This window comes from Syngnathus typhle, unplaced genomic scaffold (assembly GCF_033458585.1).
Source record: "Syngnathus typhle isolate RoL2023-S1 ecotype Sweden unplaced genomic scaffold, RoL_Styp_1.0 HiC_scaffold_27, whole genome shotgun sequence".
NCBI lineage: Eukaryota > Metazoa > Chordata > Actinopteri > Syngnathiformes > Syngnathidae > Syngnathus > Syngnathus typhle.
This window is the reverse complement of record NW_026871933.1, coordinates 1,043,689-1,064,143: the sequence shown is the minus strand read 5'-3', so window position 1 is coordinate 1,064,143 and position 20,455 is coordinate 1,043,689. Positions and strand designations below refer to the sequence as shown.

The following is a 20,455-nucleotide window of genomic DNA, read 5'->3' as shown; positions in this document are numbered from 1 at the left end:
AAGTTGTTGAATAGGTAGAGAAAAGATGAACAGTTGAAAGTTGGAATGGGTTGAATCGGTTGAAAAATGTAGAAATTAGAAGGGAAAAAGGAATTGGGCGTGAATTTCAAAATAAAAGATGTGAAGTTTTTGGTAAGTGGGAAGTTGTGGAATAGGTAGAAAAATGATGAACAGTTGAAAGTTGGAATGGGTTGAATCGGTTGAAAAATGTAGAAATGAGAAGGGAAAAAGGAATTGAGTGTGAATTTCAAAATAAAAGAAGTGAAGTTTTTGGTAAGTGGGAAGTTGTTGAATAGGTAGAGAAAAGATGAACAGTTGAAAGTTGGAATGGGTTGAATCGGTTGAAAAATGTAGAAATTAGAGTAGAAAAAGGAAATTTTAGGGAATTTTGGTTGAATTTCAAAATAAAAGATGTGAAGTTTTTGGTAAGTGGGAAGTTGTGGAATAGGTAGAGAAAAGATGAACAGTGGAAAGTTGGAATGGGTTGAATCGGTTGAAAAATGTAGAAATGAGAAAGGAAAAGGGAAAAAGGAATTGGGTGTGAATTTCAAAATAAAAGATGAAAACGTGAAAATGTTGAATTTGGCAAGTTTGGGAATGTCCCCAATGTGATTTGAATGTGTTGAATGAGGTGAATTTCAAACTGGAACAACGTAAATGTGAAATGTTGAATCTGCCATTAAGAATGAATGGGGCAAAAATCGCCATAAATTTATGAATTATGCGAAAACGGAAAATTTTTGGAATGAGAAAAATGTGAGCACACTTGCCATGAATATTTGGAATAAGTGAAAAGTGGAATGGAGTGAATCGGTTGAAGTATGTGGAAGTAGTTAAGCACCAAAAAAGTGGGCAGAATAAGTAGAATAATAATAAAGGACAGGAATAACAATAGTGTGAAGGTCTTCACCTTCACACTAATAATAAAGGACAGGAATAACAATAGTGTGAAGGTCTTCACCTTCACACTAATAATAACTAGAATTTGCAATTCCTGAAGGAATTGCGTGTGAAGGTGAAGAAGTTGAATAAATATTTAAGGAATGTTGCAGAATGATGTTGAAACGAGTTGAATCGGTTGAAAAATGTTGAAATGAGGAGGGAAAAAGGAATTGGGTGTGAATTTCAAAATAAAAGATGTGAAGTTTTTGGGAAGTTGTGGAATAGGTCGAAAAATGATGAACAGTTGAAAGTTGGAATGGGTTGAATCGGTTGAAAAATGTAGAAATGAGAAGGGAAAAGGAATTGGGTGTGAATTTCAAAATAAAAGATGTGAAGCTTTTGGTAAGTGGGAAGTTGTGGAATCAGTAGAAAAATAATGAACAGTTGAAAGTTGGAATGGGTTGAATCGGTTGAAAAATGTAGAAATTAGAGTAGAAAAACGAAATTTTACAGAATTTTGGTTGAATTTCAAAATAAAAGATGTGAAGTTTTTGGTAAGTGGGACGTTGTGGAATAGGTAGGCAAAAGATGAACAGTTGAAAGTTGGAACGAGTTGAATCGGTTGAAAAATGTAGAAGTTAGAGGTGAAAAACGAAATTTTGTGAAAATTTGTCGGAATTTTTAACGTGAAAACGTGAAATTTTCGAATTTGGGAATTTTGGGAATGTCGAGAATCCTTCCGAATGTGATTAGAATGTGCTGAATGATGTGAATTTCAAATTGGAACGACGTAAATGTGAAATGTCGAATGTGCCATTAAGAATGAATGGGGAAAAATTTGTCGGAATTTTGGGAATTTTGCGGAATCGGAAAATTTTCGGAACGAGAAAAATATAAGCGCTCGTCGCGTGAATATTTGGAATACGTGAAAAGTGGAATGGAGTGAATCGGATGAATTATGTGGAAGATGAAACGTGTCAAAAAAGTGTGGAGAATAAAAGAGAATAATAATAATAACTAGAATTTTGCAATTTCTGGAGAAATTGCGTGTGAAGGCGAAATGTATGAATAACTTCTTCGGGGAATGCTGCCGAACGATGTTGAAACGTGTTGAATTACTTGAGAAATGTAGAATATTTGGAGAATTTGTGGCGAATTTCAAAATAAAAGATGTGAAGTTTTTGGTAAGTGGGAAGTTGTGGAATAGGTAGAAAAATGATGAACAGTTGAAAGTTGAAATGGGTTGAATCGGTTGAAAAATGTAGAAATGAGAAGGGAAAAAGGAATTGGGTGTGAATTTCAAAATAAAAGATGTGAAGTATTTGGGAAGTTGTGGAATATGGTAGAAAAATGATGAACAGTTGAAAGTTGGAATGGGTTGAATCGGTTGAAAAATGTAGAAATTAGAGTACAAAAACGGAATTTGAGAGAATTTTGGTTGAATTTCAAAATAAAAGATGTGAAGTTTTTGGTAAGTGGGAAGTTGTGGAATAGGTAGAAAAATGATGAACAGTTGAAAGTTGGAATGGGTTGAATCGGTTGAAAAATGTAGAAATGAGAAGGGAAAAGGAAATTGGGTGTGAATTTCAAAATAAAAGACGTGAAGTTTTTGGTAAGTGGGAAGTTGTGGAATAGGTAGAAAAATGATGAACAGTTGAAAGGTGGAATGGGTTGAATCGGTTGAAAAATTTAGAAATGAGAAGGGAAAAGGAATTGGGTGTGAATTTCAAAATAAAAGATGTGAAGCTTTTGGTAAGTGGGAAGTTGTGGAATCGGTAGAAAAATAATGAACAGTTGAAAGTTGGAATGGGTTGAATCGGTTGAAAAATGTAGAAATTAGAGTAGAAAAACGAAATTTTAGAGAATTTTGGTTGAATTTCAAAATAAAAGATGTGAAGTTTTTGGTAAGTGGGACGTTGTGGAATAGGTAGGCAAAAGATGAACAGTTGAAAGTTGGAACGAGTTGAATCGGTTGAAAAATGTAGAAGTTAGAGCTGAAAAACAAAATTTTGTGAAAATTTGTCGGAATTTTTAACGTGAAAACGTGAAATTTTCGAATTTGGGAATTTTGGGAATGTCGAGAATCCTTCCGAATGTGATTAGAATGTGCTGAATGATGTGAATTTCAAATTGGAACGACGTAAATGTGAAATGTCGAATGTGCCATTAAGAATGAATGGGGAAAAATTTGTCGGAATTTTGGGAATTTTGCGGAATCGGTAAATTTTCGGAACGAGAAAAATACAAGCGCTCGTCGCGTGAATATTTGGAATACGTGAAAAGTGGAATGGAGTGAATCGGATGAATTATGTGGCAGATGAAACGTGTCAAAAAAGTGAGGAGAATAAAAGAGAATAATAATAATAGAGAATGGTGTAGAATAACATATGTGTGAAGGCCTTCGCCTTCACACAACTAGAATTTTGCAATTTCTGGAGAAATTGCGTGTGAAGGCGAAATGTATGAATAACTTTTTCGGGGAATGCTGCCGAACGATGTTGAAACGTGTTGAATTACTTGAGAAATGTAGAATATTTGGAGAATTTGTGGCGAATTTCAAAATAAAAGATGTGAAGTTTTTGGTAAGTGGGAAGTTGTGGAATAGGTCGAAAAATGATGAACAGTTGAAAGTTGGAATGGGTTGAATCGGTTGAAAAATGTAGAAATGAGAAGGGAAAAGGGAATTGGGTGTGAATTTCAAAATAAAAGATGTGAAGTTTTTGGTAAGTGGGAAGTTGTGGAATAGGTAGAAAAATGATGAACAGTTGAAAGTTGGAATGGGTTGAATCGGTTGAAAACTGTAGAAATGAGAAGGGAAAAGGGAATTGGGTGTGAATTTCAAAATAAAAGATGTGAAGTTTTTGGTAAGTGGGAAGTCGTGGAATAGGTAGAAAAATGATGAACAGTTGAAAGTTGGAATGGGTTGAATCGGTTGAAAAATGTAGAAATGAGAAGGGAAAAGGAAATTGGGTGTGAATTTCAAAATAAAAGATGTGAAGTTTTTGGTAAGTGGGAAGTTGTGGAATAGGTAGAAAAATGATGAACAGTTGAAAGTTGGAATGGGTTGAATCGGTTGAAAAATGTAGAAATGAGAAGGGAAAAGGAAATTGGGTGTGAATTTCAAAATAAAAGACGTGAAGTTTTTGGTAAGTGGGAAGTTGTGGAATAGGTAGAAAAATGATGAACAGTTGAAAGTTGGAATGGGTTGAATCGGTTGAAAAATGTAGAAATGAGAAGGGAAAAGGAATTGGGTGTGAATTTCAAAATAAAAGATGTGAAGCTTTTGGTAAGTGGGAAGTTGTGGAATCGGTAGAAAAATAATGAACAGTTGAAAGTTGGAATGGGTTGAATCGGTTGAAAAATGTAGAAATGAGAAGGGAAAAGGAAATTGGGTGTGAATTTCAAAATAAAAGATGTGAAGTTTTTGGTAAGTGGGAAGTTGTGGAATAGGTAGAAAAATGATGAACAGTTGAAAGTTGGAATGGGTTGAATCGGTTGAAAAATGTAGAAATGAGAAGGGAAAAGGAATTGGGTGTGAATTTCAAAATAAAAGATGTGAAGCTTTTGGTAAGTGGGAAGTTGTGGAATCAGTAGAAAAATAATGAACAGTTGAAAGTTGGAATGGGTTGAATCGGTTGAAAAATGTAGAAATTAGAGTAGAAAAACGAAATTTTAGAGAATTTTGGTTGAATTTCAAAATAAAAGATGTGAAGTTTTTGGTAAGTGGGACGTTGTGGAATAGGTAGGCAAAAGATGAACAGTTGAAAGTTGGAACGAGTTGAATCGGTTGAAAAATGTAGAAGTTAGAGGTGAAAAACGAAATTTTGTGAAAATTTGTCGGAATTTTTAACGTGAAAACGTGAAATTTTCGAATTTGGGAATTTTGGGAATGTCGAGAATCCTTCCGAATGTGATTAGAATGTGCTGAATGATGTGAATTTCAAATTGGAACGACGTAAATGTGAAATGTCGAATGTGCCATTAAGAATGAATGGGGAAAAATTTGTCGGAATTTTGGGAATTTTGCGGAATCGGAAAATTTTCGGAACGAGAAAAATACAAGCGCTCGTCGCGTGAATATTTGGAATACGTGAAAAGTGGAATGGAGTGAATCGGATGAATTATGTGGAAGATGAAACGTGTCAAAAAAGTGTGGAGAATAAAAGAGAATAATAATAATAGAGAATGGTGTAGAATAACATATGTGTGAAGGCCTTCGCCTTCACACAACTAGAATTTTGCAATTTCTGGAGAAATTGCGTGTGAAGGCGAAATGTATGAATAACTTCTTCGGGGAATGCTGCCGAACGATGTTGAAACGTGTTGAATTACTTGAGAAATGTAGAATATTTGGAGAATTTGTGGCGAATTTCAAAATAAAAGATGTGAAGTTTTTGGTAAGTGGGAAGTTGTGGAATAGGTAGAAAAATGATGAACAGTTGAAAGTTGAAATGGGTTGAATCGGTTGAAAAATGTAGAAATGAGAAGGGAAAAAGGAATTGGGTGTGAATTTCAAAATAAAAGATGTGAAGTATTTGGGAAGTTGTGGAATATGGTAGAAAAATGATGAACAGTTGAAAGTTGGAATGGGTTGAATCGGTTGAAAAATGTAGAAATTAGAGTACAAAAACGGAATTTGAGAGAATTTTGGTTGAATTTCAAAATAAAAGATGTGAAGTTTTTGGTAAGTGGGAAGTTGTGGAATAGGTAGAAAAATGATGAACAGTTGAAAGTTGGAATGGGTTGAATCGGTTGAAAAATGTAGAAATGAGAAGGGAAAAGGAAATTGGGTGTGAATTTCAAAATAAAAGACGTGAAGTTTTTGGTAAGTGGGAAGTTGTGGAATAGGTAGAAAAATGATGAACAGTTGAAAGGTGGAATGGGTTGAATCGGTTGAAAAATTTAGAAATGAGAAGGGAAAAGGAATTGGGTGTGAATTTCAAAATAAAAGATGTGAAGCTTTTGGTAAGTGGGAAGTTGTGGAATCGGTAGAAAAATAATGAACAGTTGAAAGTTGGAATGGGTTGAATCGGTTGAAAAATGTAGAAATTAGAGTAGAAAAACGAAATTTTAGAGAATTTTGGTTGAATTTCAAAATAAAAGATGTGAAGTTTTTGGTAAGTGGGACGTTGTGGAATAGGTAGGCAAAAGATGAACAGTTGAAAGTTGGAACGAGTTGAATCGGTTGAAAAATGTAGAAGTTAGAGCTGAAAAACAAAATTTTGTGAAAATTTGTCGGAATTTTTGACGTGAAAACGTGAAATTTTCGAATTTGGGAATTTTGGGAATGTCGAGAATCCTTCCGAATGTGATTAGAATGTGCTGAATGATGTGAATTTCAAATTGGAACGACGTAAATGTGAAATGTCGAATGTGCCATTAAGAATGAATGGGGAAAAATTTGTCGGAATTTTGGGAATTTTGCGGAATCGGTAAATTTTCGGAACGAGAAAAATACAAGCGCTCGTCGCGTGAATATTTGGAATACGTGAAAAGTGGAATGGAGTGAATCGGATGAATTATGTGGCAGATGAAACGTGTCAAAAAAGTGAGGAGAATAAAAGAGAATAATAACTAGAATTTTGCAATTTCTGGAGAAATTGCGTGTGAAGGCGAAATGTATGAATAACTTCTTCGGGGAATGCTGCCGAATGATGTTGAAACGTGTTGAATTACTTGAGAAATGTAGAAAATTTGGAGAATTTGTGGTGAATTTCAAAATAAAAGATGTGAAGTTTTTGGTAAGTTGTAGAATAGGTAGAAAAATGATGAACAGTTGAAAGTTGGAATGGGTTGAATCGGTTGAAAAATGTAGAAATGAGAAGGGAAAAGGGAATTGAGTGTGAATTTCAAAATAAAAGATGTGAAGTTTTTGGTAAGTGGGAAGTTGTGGAATAGGTAGAAACATGATGAACAGTTGAAAGTTGGAATGGGTTGAATCGGTTGAAAAATGTAGAAATGAGTAGGGAAAAGGGGATTGGGTGTCAATTTCAAAATAAAAGATGTAAAGTTTTTGGTAAGTGGGAAGTTGTGGAATAGGTAGAAAAATGATGAACAGTTGAAAGTTGGAATGGGTTGAATCGGTTGAAAAATGTAGAAATGAGAAGGGAAAAGGGAATTGGGTGTGAATTTCAAAATAAAAGACGTGAAGTTTTTGGTAAGTGGGAAGTTGTGGAATAGGTAGAAAAATGATGAACAGTTGAAAGTTGGAATGCTTTGAATCGGTTGAAAAATGTAGAAATGAGAAGGGAAAAAGGAATTGGGTGTGAATTTCAAAATAAAAGATGTGAAGTTTTTGGTAAGTGGGAAGTTGTGGAATAGGTAGAAAAAGGATGAACAGTTGAAAGTTGGAATTGGTTGAATCGGTTGAAAAATGTAGAAATGAGAAGGGAAAAGGGAATTGGGTGTGAACTTCAAAATAAAAGATGTGAAGTTTTTGGTAAGTGGGAAGTTGTGGAATAGGTAGAAAAATGATGAACAGTTGAAAGTTGGAATGGGTTGAATCGGTTGAAAAATGTAGAAATGAGAAGGGAAAAAGGAATTGGGTGTGAATTTCAAAATAAAAGATGTGAAGTATTTGGGAAGTTGTGGAATAGGTAGAAAAATGATGAACAGTTGAAAGTTGGAATGGGTTGAATCGGTTGAAAAATGTAGAAATTAGAGTACAAAAACGGAATTTGAGAGAATTTTGGTTGAATTTCAAAATAAAAGATGTGAAGTTTTTGGTAAGTGGGAAGTTGTGGAATAGGTAGAAAAATGATGAACAGTTGAAAGTTGGAATGGGTTGAATCGGTTGAAAAATGTAGAAATGAGAAGGGAAAAGGAAATTGGGTGTGAATTTCAAAATAAAAGATGTGAAGTTTTTGGTAAGTGGGAAGTTGTGGAATAGGTAGAAAAATGATGAACAGTTGAAAGTTGGAATGGGTTGAATCGGTTGAAAAATGTAGAAATGAGAAGGGAAAAGGAATTGGGTGTGAATTTCAAAATAAAAGATGTGAAGCTTTTGGTAAGTGGGAAGTTGTGGAATCGGTAGAAAAATAATGAACAGTTTAAAGTTGGAATGGGTTGAATCGGTCGAAAAATGTAGAAATTAGAGTAGAAAAACGAAATTTTAGAGAATTTTGGTTGAATTTCAAAATAAAAGATGTGAAGTTTTTGGTAAGTGGGACGTTGTGGAATAGGTAGGCAAAAGATGAACAGTTGAAAGTTGGAACGAGTTGAATCGGTTGAAAAATGTAGAAGTTAGAGCTGAAAAACGAAATTTTGTGAAAATTTGTCGGAATTTTTAACGTGAAAACGTGAAATTTTTGAATTTGGGAATTTTGGGAATGTCGAGAATCCCTCCGAATGTGATTAGAATGTGCTGAATGATGTGAATTTCAAATTGGAACGACGTAAATGTGAAATGTCGAATGTGCCATTAAGAATGAATGGGGAAAAATTTGTCGGAATTTGGGGAATTTTGCGGAATCGGTAAATTTTCGGAACGAGAAAAATGGAAGCGCTCGTCGCGTGAATATTTGGAATACGTGAAAAGTGGAATGGAGTGAATCGGATGAATTATGTGGAAGATGAAACGTGTCAAAAAAGTGAGGAGAATAAAATATAATAATAATAATAAAGTGAAAAAAGTAGAATAACATATGTGTGAAGGCCTTCGCCTTCACACAATAATAGAGAATGGTGTAGAATAACATATGTGTGAAGGCCTTCGCCTTCACACAACTAGAATTTTGCAATTTCTGGAGAAATTGCGTGTGAAGGCGAAATGTATGAATAACTTTTTCGGGGAATGCTGCCGAACGATGTTGAAACGTGTTGAATGACTTGAGAAATGTAGAATATTTGGAGAATTTGTGGTGAATTTCAAAATCGAAAGTTTGGAATATTTGGTAAGTGGGAAGTTGTGGAATAGGTAGGCAAAAGATGAACAGTTGAAAGTTGGAATGGGTTGAATCGGTTGAAAAATGTAGAAATTAGAGTAGAAAAACGAAATTTTGGAGAATTTGGTTGAATTTCGAATTTGGAATTTTTGGTAAGTGGGAAGTTGTGGAATAGGTAGGCAAAAGATGTACAGTTGAAAGTTGGAACGGGTTGAATCAGTTAAAAAATGTAGAAGTTAGAGGAAATGTTGAATCCCCTTAGAGAATGAATGGGAAAAAAAAAAGCAATTGCGCCAAAATCTTTCTAAATTTGGAACAAAACAAAAAAAAAACAGCCTCAGGAGGTTCACTTTTGGGGTAAAAATGTTGAAACGGGTTAAATCGGACAAAAAACGAAGACGTTAGCGCAAATGTAGCTATTTGGGGCACTTAGTGTTGAAATAAGGTCACTTCCGGCTTGATTCGGGTCATTTCCGGTCTAATTTGGGTCACTTCCGGTTTATTTGGGTCACTTCCGGTTTAAAACAGGTCACTTCCGGTTTAGCTGAGGTCACTTCCGGTTTATTTGGGGTCATTTCCGGTCTAAAAAGATCACTTCCGGTTCATTTGGGGTCACTTCCGGTTTGATTTGGGGTCACTTCCGGTTTACCAGAGGTCACTTCCGGTCTATTTGGGGTCACTTCCGGTTTATTTGGGTCACTTCCGGTTTAATTTGGGTCACTTCCGGTTCGTCTGAGGTCACTTCCGGTTTATTAGGGGTCATTTCCGGTCTAAAAAGGTCACTTCCGGTACATTTGGGGTCACTTCCGGTTTGATTTGGGGTCACTTCCGGTTTACCTGAGGTCACTTCCGGTCTATTTGGGGTCACTTTCGGTTTGATTTGGGCCACTTCCGGTTCATTCTGGGTTCATTGGTGGCACTTCAGGGTCATCCAAGATGGCCGCCACACTGGAATTGGGGGTCAAGGGTTGAATTGTGTGAGCATAGTGGAAGTGGGGGTGAATGGGAGTGAATGTGGTAAGCATAAGATGAGTAAAGGGAATAAATGTGGAATGGGTTGAATCGGTCGAAAAATGTAGAAATTAGAGTGGAAAAACGAAATTTTGGAGAATTTGGTTGAATTTCAAATGTGAAAGTTCGGAATTTTTGGTAAGTGGGAAGTTGTGGAATAGGTAGGCAAAAGATGAACAGTTGAAAGTTGGAATGGGTTGAATCGGTTGAAAAATGTAGAAATTAGAGTGGAAAAACTGAATTTTGGAGAATTTTGGTTGAATTCCAAATTTGAAAATTTGGAATTTTTGGTAAGTGGGAAGTTATGGAATAGGTAGGCAAAAGATGAACAGTTGAAAGTTGGAATGGGTTGAATCGGTTGAAAAATGTAGAAATTAGAGTAGAAAAACAGAATTTGAGAGAATTTTGGTTGAATTTCAAATTTGAAAATTTGGAATTTTTGGTAAGTGGGAAGTTGTGGAATAGGTAGGCAAAAGATGAACAGTTGAAAGTTGGAATGGGTTGAATCGGTTGAAAAATGTAGAAGTTAGAGGTGAAAAACGAAATTTTGTGAAATGTCGAATGTGCCATTAAGAATGGATGGGGAAAAATTTGTCGGAATTTTGGGAATTTTGCGGAATCGGAAAATTTTCGGAACGAGAAAAATGGAAGCGCTCATCGCGTGAATATTTGGAATACGTGGAAAGTGGAATGGAGTGAATCGGATGAATTATGTGGAAGATGAAAGTGGACAAAAAAGTGTGGAGAATAAAAGAGAATAATAACTAGAATTTTGCAATTTCTGGAGAAATTGCGTGTGAAGGCGAAATGTATGAATAACTTTTTCTGGGAATGCTGCCGAACGATGTTGAAACGTGTTGAATTACTTGAGAAATGTAGAATATTTGGAGAATTTGTGGTGAATTTCAAAATTGAAAGTTTGGAATATTTGGTAAGTGGGAAGTTGTGGAATAGGTAGGCAGAAGATGAACAGCTGAAAGTTGGAATGGGTTGAATCGGTTGAAAAATGTAGAAATTAGAGTAGAAAAACGAAATTTTGGAGAATTTGGTTGAATTTCGAATTTGGAATTTTTGGTAAGTGGGAAGTTGTGGAATAGGCAGGCAAAAGATGTACAGTTGAAAGTTGGAACGGGTTGAATCAGTTGAAAAATATAGAAGTTAGAGCAAATGTTGAATCCCCATAGAGAATGAATGGGAAAATAAAAAAAGCAATTGCGCCAAAATCTTTCTAAATTTGGAAAAAAAACAAAAAACGGCCTCAAGAGGTTCACTTTTGGGGTAAAAATGTTGAAACGGGTTAAATCGGACAAAAAACGAAAAAGTTAGCAATTGTAGCTATTTGGGGCACTTAGTGTTGAAATAAGGTCACTTCCGGTTTGATTCGGGTCATTTCCGGTCTAATTTGGGTCACTTCCGGTTTATTTGGGTCACTTCCGGTTTAAAACAGGTCACTTCCGGTTTAGCTGAGGTCACTTCTGGTTTATTTGGGGTCACTTCCGGTCTAAAAAGGTCACTTCCGGTTCATTTGTGGTCACTTCCGGTTTGATTTGGGGTCACTTCCGGTTTACCAGAGGTCACTTCCGGTCTATTTGGGGTCACTTCCGGTCTATTTGGGGTCACTTCCGGTTTATTTGGGTCACTTCCGGTTTAATTTGGGTCACTTCCGGTTCGTCTGAGGTCACTTCCGGTTTATTAGGGGTCATTTCCGGTCTAAAAAGGTCACTTCCGGTACATTTGGGGTCACTTCCGGTTTGATTTGGGGTCACTTCCGGTTTACCTGAGGTCACTTCCGGTCTATTTGGGGTCACTTTCGGTTTGATTTGGGGCACTTCCGGTTCATTCTGGGTTCATTGGTGGCACTTCAGGGTCATCCAAGATGGCCGCCACACTGGAATTGGGGGTCAAGGGTTGAATTGTGTAAGCATAGTGGAAGTGGGGGTGAATGGGAGTGAATGTGGTAAGCATAAGATGAATAAAGGGAATAAATGTGGAATGGGTTGAATCGGTCGAAAAATGTAGAAATTAGAGTGGAAAAACGAAATTTTGGAGAATTTGGTTGAATTTCAAATGTGAAAGTTCGGAATTTTTGGTAAGTGGGAAGTTGTGGAATAGGTAGGCAAAAGATGAACAGTTGAAAGTTGGAATGGGTTGAATCGGTTGAAAAATGTAGAAATTAGAGTGGAAAAACTGAATTTTGGAGAATTTTGGTTGAATTTCAAATTTGAAAATTTGGAATTTTTGGTAAGTGGGAAGTTGTGGAATAGGTAGGCAAAAGATGAACAGTTGAAAGTTGGAATGGGTTGAATCGGTTGAAAAATGTAGAAATTAGAGTAGAAAAACAGAATTTGAGAGAATTTTGGTTGAATTTCAAATTTGAAAATTTGGAATTTTTGGTAAGTGGGAAGTTGTGGAATAGGTAGGCAAAAGATGAACAGTTGAAAGTTGGAATGGGTTGAATCGGTTGAAAAATGTAGAAGTTAGAGGTGAAAAACGAAATTTTGTGAAATGTGGAATGTGCCATTAAGAATGGATGGGGAAAAATTTGTCGGAATTTTGGGAATTTTGCGGAATCGGAAAATTTTCGGAATGAGAAAAATACAAGCGCTCATGTCGTGAATATTTGGAATACGTGAAAAGTGGAATGGAGTGAATCGGATGAATTTTGTGGAAGAAGAAGCGGGACAAAAAAGTGGCGGGAATAAAATAGAATAATAATAATAATAATAATAAAGTAAATGGAGTAGAATAACATATGTGTGAAGGCCTTCGCCTTCACACAATAATAACTAGAATTTTGCAATTTCTGGAGAAATTGCGTGTGAAGGCGAAATGTATGAATAACTTTTTCGGGGAATGCTGCCGAACGATGTTGAAACGTGTTGAATTACTTGAGAAATGTAGAATATTTGGAGAATTTGTAGTGAATTTCAAAATTGAAAGTTTGGAATATTTGGTAAGTGGGAAGTTGTGGAATAGGTAGGCAAAAGATGAACAGTTGAAAGTTGGAATGGGTTGAATCGGTTGAAAAATGTAGAAATTAGAGTAGAAAAACGAAATTTTGGAGAATTTGGTTGAATTTCAAATTTCGAATTTTTGGTAAGTGGGAAGTTGTGGAATAGGTAGGCAAAAGATGTATAGTTGAAAGTTGGAACGGGTTGAATCAGTTAAAAAATGTAGAAGTTAGAGCAAATGTTGAATCCCCATAGAGAATGAATGGGAAAATAAAAAAAAACAATTGCGCCAAAATCTTTCTAAATTTGGAACAAAACAAAAAAAAACGGCCTCAGGAGGTTCACTTTTGGGGTAAAAATGTTGAAACGGGTTAAATCGGACAAAAAACGAAGACGTTAGCGCAAATGTAGCTATTTGGGGCACTTAGTGTTGAAATAAGGCCACTTCCGGTTTTATTCGGGTCACTTCCGGTCTAATTTGGGTCACTTCCGGTTTATTTGGGACACTTCCGGTTTAACATAGGTCACTTCCGGTTTACCTGAGGTCACTTCCGGTTTATTTGGGGTCACTTCCGGTCTAAAAAGGTCACTTCCGGTACATTTGGGGTCACTTCCGGTTTGATTTGGGGTCACTTCCGGTTTACCAGAGGTCACTTCCGGTCTATTTGGGGTCACTTCCGGTTTATTTGGGTCACTTCCGGTTTAATTTGGGTCACTTCCGGTTCGTCTGAGGTCACTTCCGGTTTATTAGGGGTCATTTCCGGTCTAAAAAGGTCACTTCTGGTACATTTGGGGTCACTTCCGGTTTGATTTGGGGTCACTTCCGGTTTACCTGAGGTCACTTCCGGTCTATTTGGGGTCACTTTCGGTTTGATTTGGGGCACTTCCGGTTCATTCTGGGTTCATTGGGGGCACTTTAGGGTCAATCCAAGATGGCCGCCACACTGGAATTGGGGGTCAAGGGTTGAATGTGTAAGCGTAGTGGAAGTGGGGGTGAATGGGAGTGAATGTGGGAAGCATAAGGTGAATACATTTGGAATGGGTTGAATCGGTCGAAAAATGTAGAAATTAGAGTAGAAAAACGGAATTTTAGAGAATTTTGGTTGAATTTCAAATTTGAAAATGTGGAATTTTTGGTAAGTGGGAAGTTGTGGAATAGGTAGGCAAAAGATGAACAGTTGAAAGTTGGAATGGGTTGAATCGGTTGAAAAATGTAGAAATTAGAGTCGAAAAACGGAATTTTGGAGATTTTTGGTTGAATTTCAAATTTGAAAATTTGGAATTTTGGGTAAGTGGGAAGTTGTGGAATAGGTAGGCAAAAGATGAACAGTTGAAAGTTGGAACGGGTTGAATCGGTTGAAAAATGTAGAAATTAGAGTGGAATAACGGAATTTGAGAGAATTTTGGTTGAATTTCAAATTTTAAAATTTGGAATTTTTGGTAAGTGGGAAGTTGTGGAATAGGTAGGCAAAAGATGAACAGTTGAAAGTTGGAATGGGTTGAATCGGTTGAAAAATGTAGAAGTTAGAGGTGAAAAACGAAATTTTGTGAAATGTCGAATGTGCCATTAAGAATGGATGGGGAAAAATTTGTCGGAATTTTGGGAATTTTGCGGAATCGGAAAATTTTCGGAACGAGAAAAATGGAAGCGCTCATCGCGTGAATATTTGGAATACGTGGAAAGTGGAATGGAGTGAATCGGATGAATTATGTGGAAGATGAAAGTGGACAAAAAAGTGTGGAGAATAAAAGAGAATAATAACTAGAATTTTGCAATTTCTGGAGAAATTGCGTGTGAAGGCGAAATGTATGAATAACTTTTTCGGGGAATGCTGCCGAACGATGTTGAAACGTGTTGAATTACTTGAGAAATGTAGAATATTTGGAGAATTTGTGGTGAATTTCAAAATTGAAAGTTTGGAATATTTGGTAAGTGGGAAGTTGTGGAATAGGTAGGCAAAAGATGAACAGTTGAAAGTTGGAATGGGTTGAATCGGTTGAAAAATGTAGAAATTAGAGTAGAAAAACGAAATTTTGGAGAATTTGGTTGAATTTCGAATTTGGAATTTTTGGTAAGTGGGAAGTTGTGGAATAGGTAGGCAAAAGATGTACAGTTGAAAGTTGGAACGGGTTGAATCAGTTAAAAAATGTAGAAGTTAGAGCAAATGTTGAATCCCCATAGAGAATGAATGGGAAAATAAAAAAAAGCAATTGCGCCAAAATCTTTCTAAATTTGGAACAAAACAAAAAAAACGGCCTCAGGAGATTCACTTTTGGGGTAAAAATGTTGAAACGGGTTAAATCAGACAAAAAACGAAAAAGTTAGCGCAAATGTAGCTATTTGGGCCACTCAGTGTTGAAATAAGGTCACTTCCGGTTTGATTCGGGTCACTTCCGGTCTAGTTTGGGTCACTTCCGGTTTATTTGGGTCACTTCCGGTTTAAAACAGGTCACTTCCGGTTTAGCTGAGGTCACTTCCGGTTTATTTGGGGTCACTTCCGGTCTAAAAAGGTCACTTCCGGTTCATTTGGGGTCACTTCCGGTTTGATTTAGGGTCACTTCCGGTTTACCAGAGGTCACTTCCGGTCTATTTGGGGTCACTTCCGGTTTATTTGGGTCACTTCCGGTTTAATTTGGGTCACTTCCGGTTCGTCTGAGGTCACTTCCTGTTTATTAGGGGTCATTTCCGGTCTAAAAAGGTCACTTCCGGTACGTTTGGGGTCACTTCCGGTTTGATTTGGGGTCACTTCCGGTTTACCTGAGGTCACTTCCGGTCTATTTGGGGTCACTTTCGGTTTGATTTGGGGCACTTCCGGTTTAATTTGGGTCACTTCCGGTTCATCTGAGGTCACTTCCGGTTTATTAAGGGTCATTTCCGGTCTAAAAAGGTAACTTCCGGTACATTTGGGGTCACTTCCGGTTTGATTTGGGGTCACTTCCGGTTTACCTGAGGTCACTTCCGGTCTATTTGGGGTCACTTTCGGTTTGATTTGGGGCACTTCCGGTTCATTTTGGGTTCATTGGGGGCACTTGAGGGTCAATCCAAGATGGCCGCCACACTGGAATTGGGGGTCAAGGGTTGAATGTGTAAGCGTAGTGGAAGTGGGGGTGAATGGGAGTGAATGTGGGAAGCATAAGGTCAATGCATTTGGAATGGGTTGAATCGGTCGAAAAATGTAGAAATTAGAGTAGAAAAACGAAATTTTAGAGAATTTTGGTTGAATTTCAAATTTGAGAATTTGGAATTTTTGGTAAGTGGGAAGTTGTGGAATAGGTAGGCAAAAGATGAACAGTTGAAAGTTGGAACGGGTTGAATCGGTTGAAAAATGTAGAAATTAGAGTGGAATAACGGAATTTGAGAGAATTTTGGTTGAATTTCAAATTTGAAAATTTGGAATTTTTGGTAAGTGAGAAGTTGTGGAATAGGTAGGCAAAAGATGAACAGTTGAAAGTTGGAATGGGTTGAATCGGTTGAAAAATGTAGAAGTTAGAGGTGAAACACGAAATTTTGTGAAATGTCGAATGTGCCATTAAGAATGGATGGGGAAAAATTTGTCGGAATTTTGGGAATTTTGCGGAATCGGAAAATTTTCAGAATGAGAAAAATACAAGCGCTCATGTCGTGAATATTTGGAATACGTGAAAAGTGGAATGGAGTGAATCGGATGAATTATGCGGAAGATGAAACTGGACAAAAAAGTGTGGAGAATAAAAGAGAATAATAATAATAATAATAATAATAGAGAATGGTGTAGAATAACATATGTGTGAAGGCCTTCGCCTTCACACAATAATAACTAGAATTTTGCAATTTCTGGAGAAATTGCGTGTGAAGGCGAAATGTATGAATAACTTTTTCGGGGAATGCTGCCGAACGATGTTGAAACGTGTTGAATGACTTGAGAAATGTAGAATATTTGGAGAATTTGTGGTGAATTTCAAAATTGAAAGTTTGGAATATTTGGTAAGTGGGAAGTTGTGGAATAGGTAGGCAAAAGATGAACAGTTGAAAGTCGGAATGGGTTGAATCGGTTGAAAAATGTAGAAATTAGAGTAGAAAAACGAAATTTTGGAGAATTTGGTTGAATTTCGAATTTGGAATTTTTGGTAAGTGGGAAGTTGTGGAATAGGTAGGCAAAAGATGTACAGTTGAAAGTTGGAACAGGTTGAATCAGTTAAAAACTGTAGAAGTTAGAGCAAATGTTGAATCCCCATAGAGAATGAATGGGAAAATAAAAAAAAGCAAGTGCGCCAAAATCTTTCTAAATTTGGAACAAAACAAAAAAAACGGCCTCAGGAGATTCACTTTTGGGGTAAAAATGTTGAAACGGGTTAAATCAGACAAAAAACGAAAAAGTTAGCGCAAATGTAGCTATTTGGGCCACTCAGTGTTGAAATAAGGTCACTTCCGGTTTGATTCGGGTCACTTCCGGTCTAGTTTGGGTCACTTCCGGTTTATTTGGGTCACTTCCGGTTTAAAACAGGTCACTTCCGGTTTAGCTGAGGTCACTTCCGGTTTATTTGGGGTCACTTCCGGTCTAAAAAGGTCACTTCCGGTTCATTTGTGGTCACTTCCGGTTTGATTTGGGGTCACTTCCGGTTTACCAGAGGTCACTTCCGGTCTATTTGGGGTCACTTCCGGTCTATTTGGGGTCACTTCCGGTTTATTTGGGTCACTTCCGGTTTAATTTGGGTCACTTCCGGTTCGTCTGAGGTCACTTCCGGTTTATTAGGGGTCATTTCCGGTCTAAAAAGGTCACTTCCGGTACATTTGGGGTCACTTCCGGTTTGATTTGGGGTCACTTCCGGTTTACCTGAGGTCACTTCCGGTCTATTTGGGGTCACTTTCGGTTTGATTTGGGGCACTTCCGGTTCATTTTGGGTTCATTGGGGGCACTTGAGGGTCAATCCAAGATGGCCGCCACACTGGAATTGGGGGTCAAGGGTTGAATGTGTAAGCGTAGTGGAAGTGGGGGTGAATGGGAGTGAATGTGGGAAGCATAAGGTGAATGCATTTGGAATGGGTTGAATCGGTCGAAAAATGTAGAAATTAGAGTAGAAAAACGAAATTTTAGAGAATTTTGGTTGAATTTCAAACTTGAGAATTTGGAATTTTTGGTAAGTGGGAAGTTGTGGAATAGGTAGGCAAAAGATGAACAGTTGAAAGTTGGAATGGGTTGAATCGGTTGAAAAATGTAGAAATTAGAGTGGAATAACGGAATTAGAGAGAATTTTGGTTGAATTTCAAATTTGAAAATTTGGAATTTTTAGTAAATGGGAAGTTGTGGAATAGGTAGGCAAAAGATGAACAGTTGAAAGTTGGAATGGGTTGAATCGGTTGAAAAATGTAGAAGTTAGAGGTGAAAAATGAAATTTTGTGAAATGTCGAATGTGCCATTAAGAATGGATGGGGAAAAATTTGTCGGAATTTTGGGAATTTTGCGGAATCGGAAAATTTTCGGAATGAGAAAAATACAAGCGCTCATGTCGTGAATATTTGGAATACGTGAAAAGTGGAATGGAGTGAATCGGATGAATTATGTGAAAGATGAAACGGGACAAAAAAGTGGCGGGAATAAAATAGAATAATAATAATAATAACTAGAATTTTGCAATTTCTGGAGAAATTGCGTGTGAAGGCGAAATGTATGAATAACTTTTTCGGGGAATGCTGCCGAACGATGTTGAAACGTGTTGAATTACTTGAGAAATGTAGAATATTTGGAGAATTTGTGGTGAATTTCAAAATTGAAAGTTTGGAATATTTGGTAAGTGGGAAGTTGTGGAATAGGTAGGCAAAAGATGAACAGTTGAAAGTTGGAATGGGTTGAATCGGTAGAAAAATTTAGAAGTTAGAGTAGAAAAACGAAATTTTGGAGAATTTGGTTGAATTTTAAATTTGGAATTGTTGGTAAGTGGGAAGTTGTGGAATAGGTAGGCAAAAGATGAACAGTTGAAAGTTGGAACGGGTTGAATCAGTTAAAAAATGTAGAAGTTAGAGCAAATGTTGAATCCCCATAGAGAATGAATGGGAAAATAAAAAAAAGCAATTGCGCCAAAATCTTTCTAGATTTGGAACAAAACCAAAAAAAACGGCCTCAGGAGGTTCACTTTTGGGGTAAAAATGTTGAAACGGGTTATATCGGACAAAAAACGAAGACGTAAGCGCAAATGTAGCTATTTGGGGCACTTAGTGTTGAAATAAGGTCACTTCCGGCTTGATTCGGGTCATTTCCGGTCTAATTTGGGTCACTTCCGGTTTATTTGGGTCACTTCCGGTTTAAAACAGGTCACTTCCGGTTTAGCTGAGGTCACTTCCGGTTTATTTGGGGTCATTTCTGGTCTAAAAAGGTCACTTCCGGTTCATTTTGGGTCACTTCCGGTTTGATTTGGGGTCACTTCCGGTTTACCAGAGGTCACTTCCGGTCTATTTGGGGTCACTTCCGGTTTATTTGGGTCACTTCCGGTTTAATTTGGGTCACTTCCGGTTCGTCTGAGGTCACTTCCGGTTTATAAGGGGTCATTTCCGGTCTAAAAAGGTCACTTCCGGTACATTTGGGGTCACTTCCGGTTTGATTTGGGGTCACTTCCGGTTTACCTGAGGTCACTTCCGGTCTATTTGGGGTCACTTCCGGTTTAATTTGGGTCACTTCCGGTTCGTCTGAGGTCACTTCCGGTTTATTAGGGGTCATTTCCGGTCTAAAAAGGTCACTTCCGGTACATTTGGGGTCACTTCCGGTTTGATTTGGGGTCACTTCCGGTTTACCTGAGGTCACTTCCGGTCTATTTGGGGTCACTTTCGGTTTGATTTGGGCCACTTCCGGTTCATTCTGGGTTCATTGGTGGCACTTCAGGGTCATCCAAGATGGCCGCCACACTGGAATTGGGGGTCAAGGGTTGAATTGTGTAAGCATAGTGGAAGTGGGGGTGAATGGGAGTGAATGTGGGAAGAATAAGGTGAATTAAGTGAATAAATTTGGAATGGGTTGAATCTGTTGAAAAATGTAGAAATGAGAAGGGAAAAAGGAATTGGGTGTGAATTTCAAAATAAAAGATGTGAAGTTTTTGGTAAGTGGGAAGTTGTGGAATAGGTAGAAAAATGATGAACAGTTGAAAGTTGGAATGGGTTGAATCGGTTGAAAAATGTAGAAATGAGAAGGAGAAACGGAAATATTGGAGAATTGGGTGTGAATTTCAAAATAAAAGATGTGAAGTTTTTGGTAAGTGGGAAGTTGTGGAATAGGTAGAAAAATGATGAACAGTTGAAAGTTGGAATGGGTTGAATCGGTTGAAAAATGTAGAAATGAGAAGGGAAAAGGAATTGGGTGTGAATTTCAAAATAAAAGATGTGAAGCTTTTGGTAAGTGGGAAGTTGTGGAATCAGTAGAAAAATAATGAACAGTTGAAAGTTGGAATGGGTTGAATCGGTTGAAAAATGTAGAAATTAGAGTAGAAAAACGAAATTTTAGAGAATTTTGGTTGAATTTCAAAATAAAAGATGTGAAGTTTTTGGTAAGTGGGACGTTGTGGAATAGGTAGGCAAAAGATGAACAGTTGAAAGTTGGAACGAGTTGAATCGGTTGAAAACTGTAGAAGTTAGAGGTGAAAAACGAAATTTTGTGAAAATTTGTCGGAATTTTTAACGTGAAAACGTGAAATTTTCGAATTTGGGAATTTTGGGAATGTCGAGAATCCTTCCGAATGTGATTAGAATGTGCTGAATGATGT

General features: G+C 37.2%; 1 protein-coding gene across 6 annotated transcripts in view; it reads right to left on the bottom strand.

Annotated features, from left to right (window-relative positions):
* The window catches only part of LOC133147034 (uncharacterized), a 127,337-nt gene that overhangs the window by 30,652 nt on the left and 76,230 nt on the right, over positions 1-20,455 (bottom strand). The window lies entirely within an intron of this gene.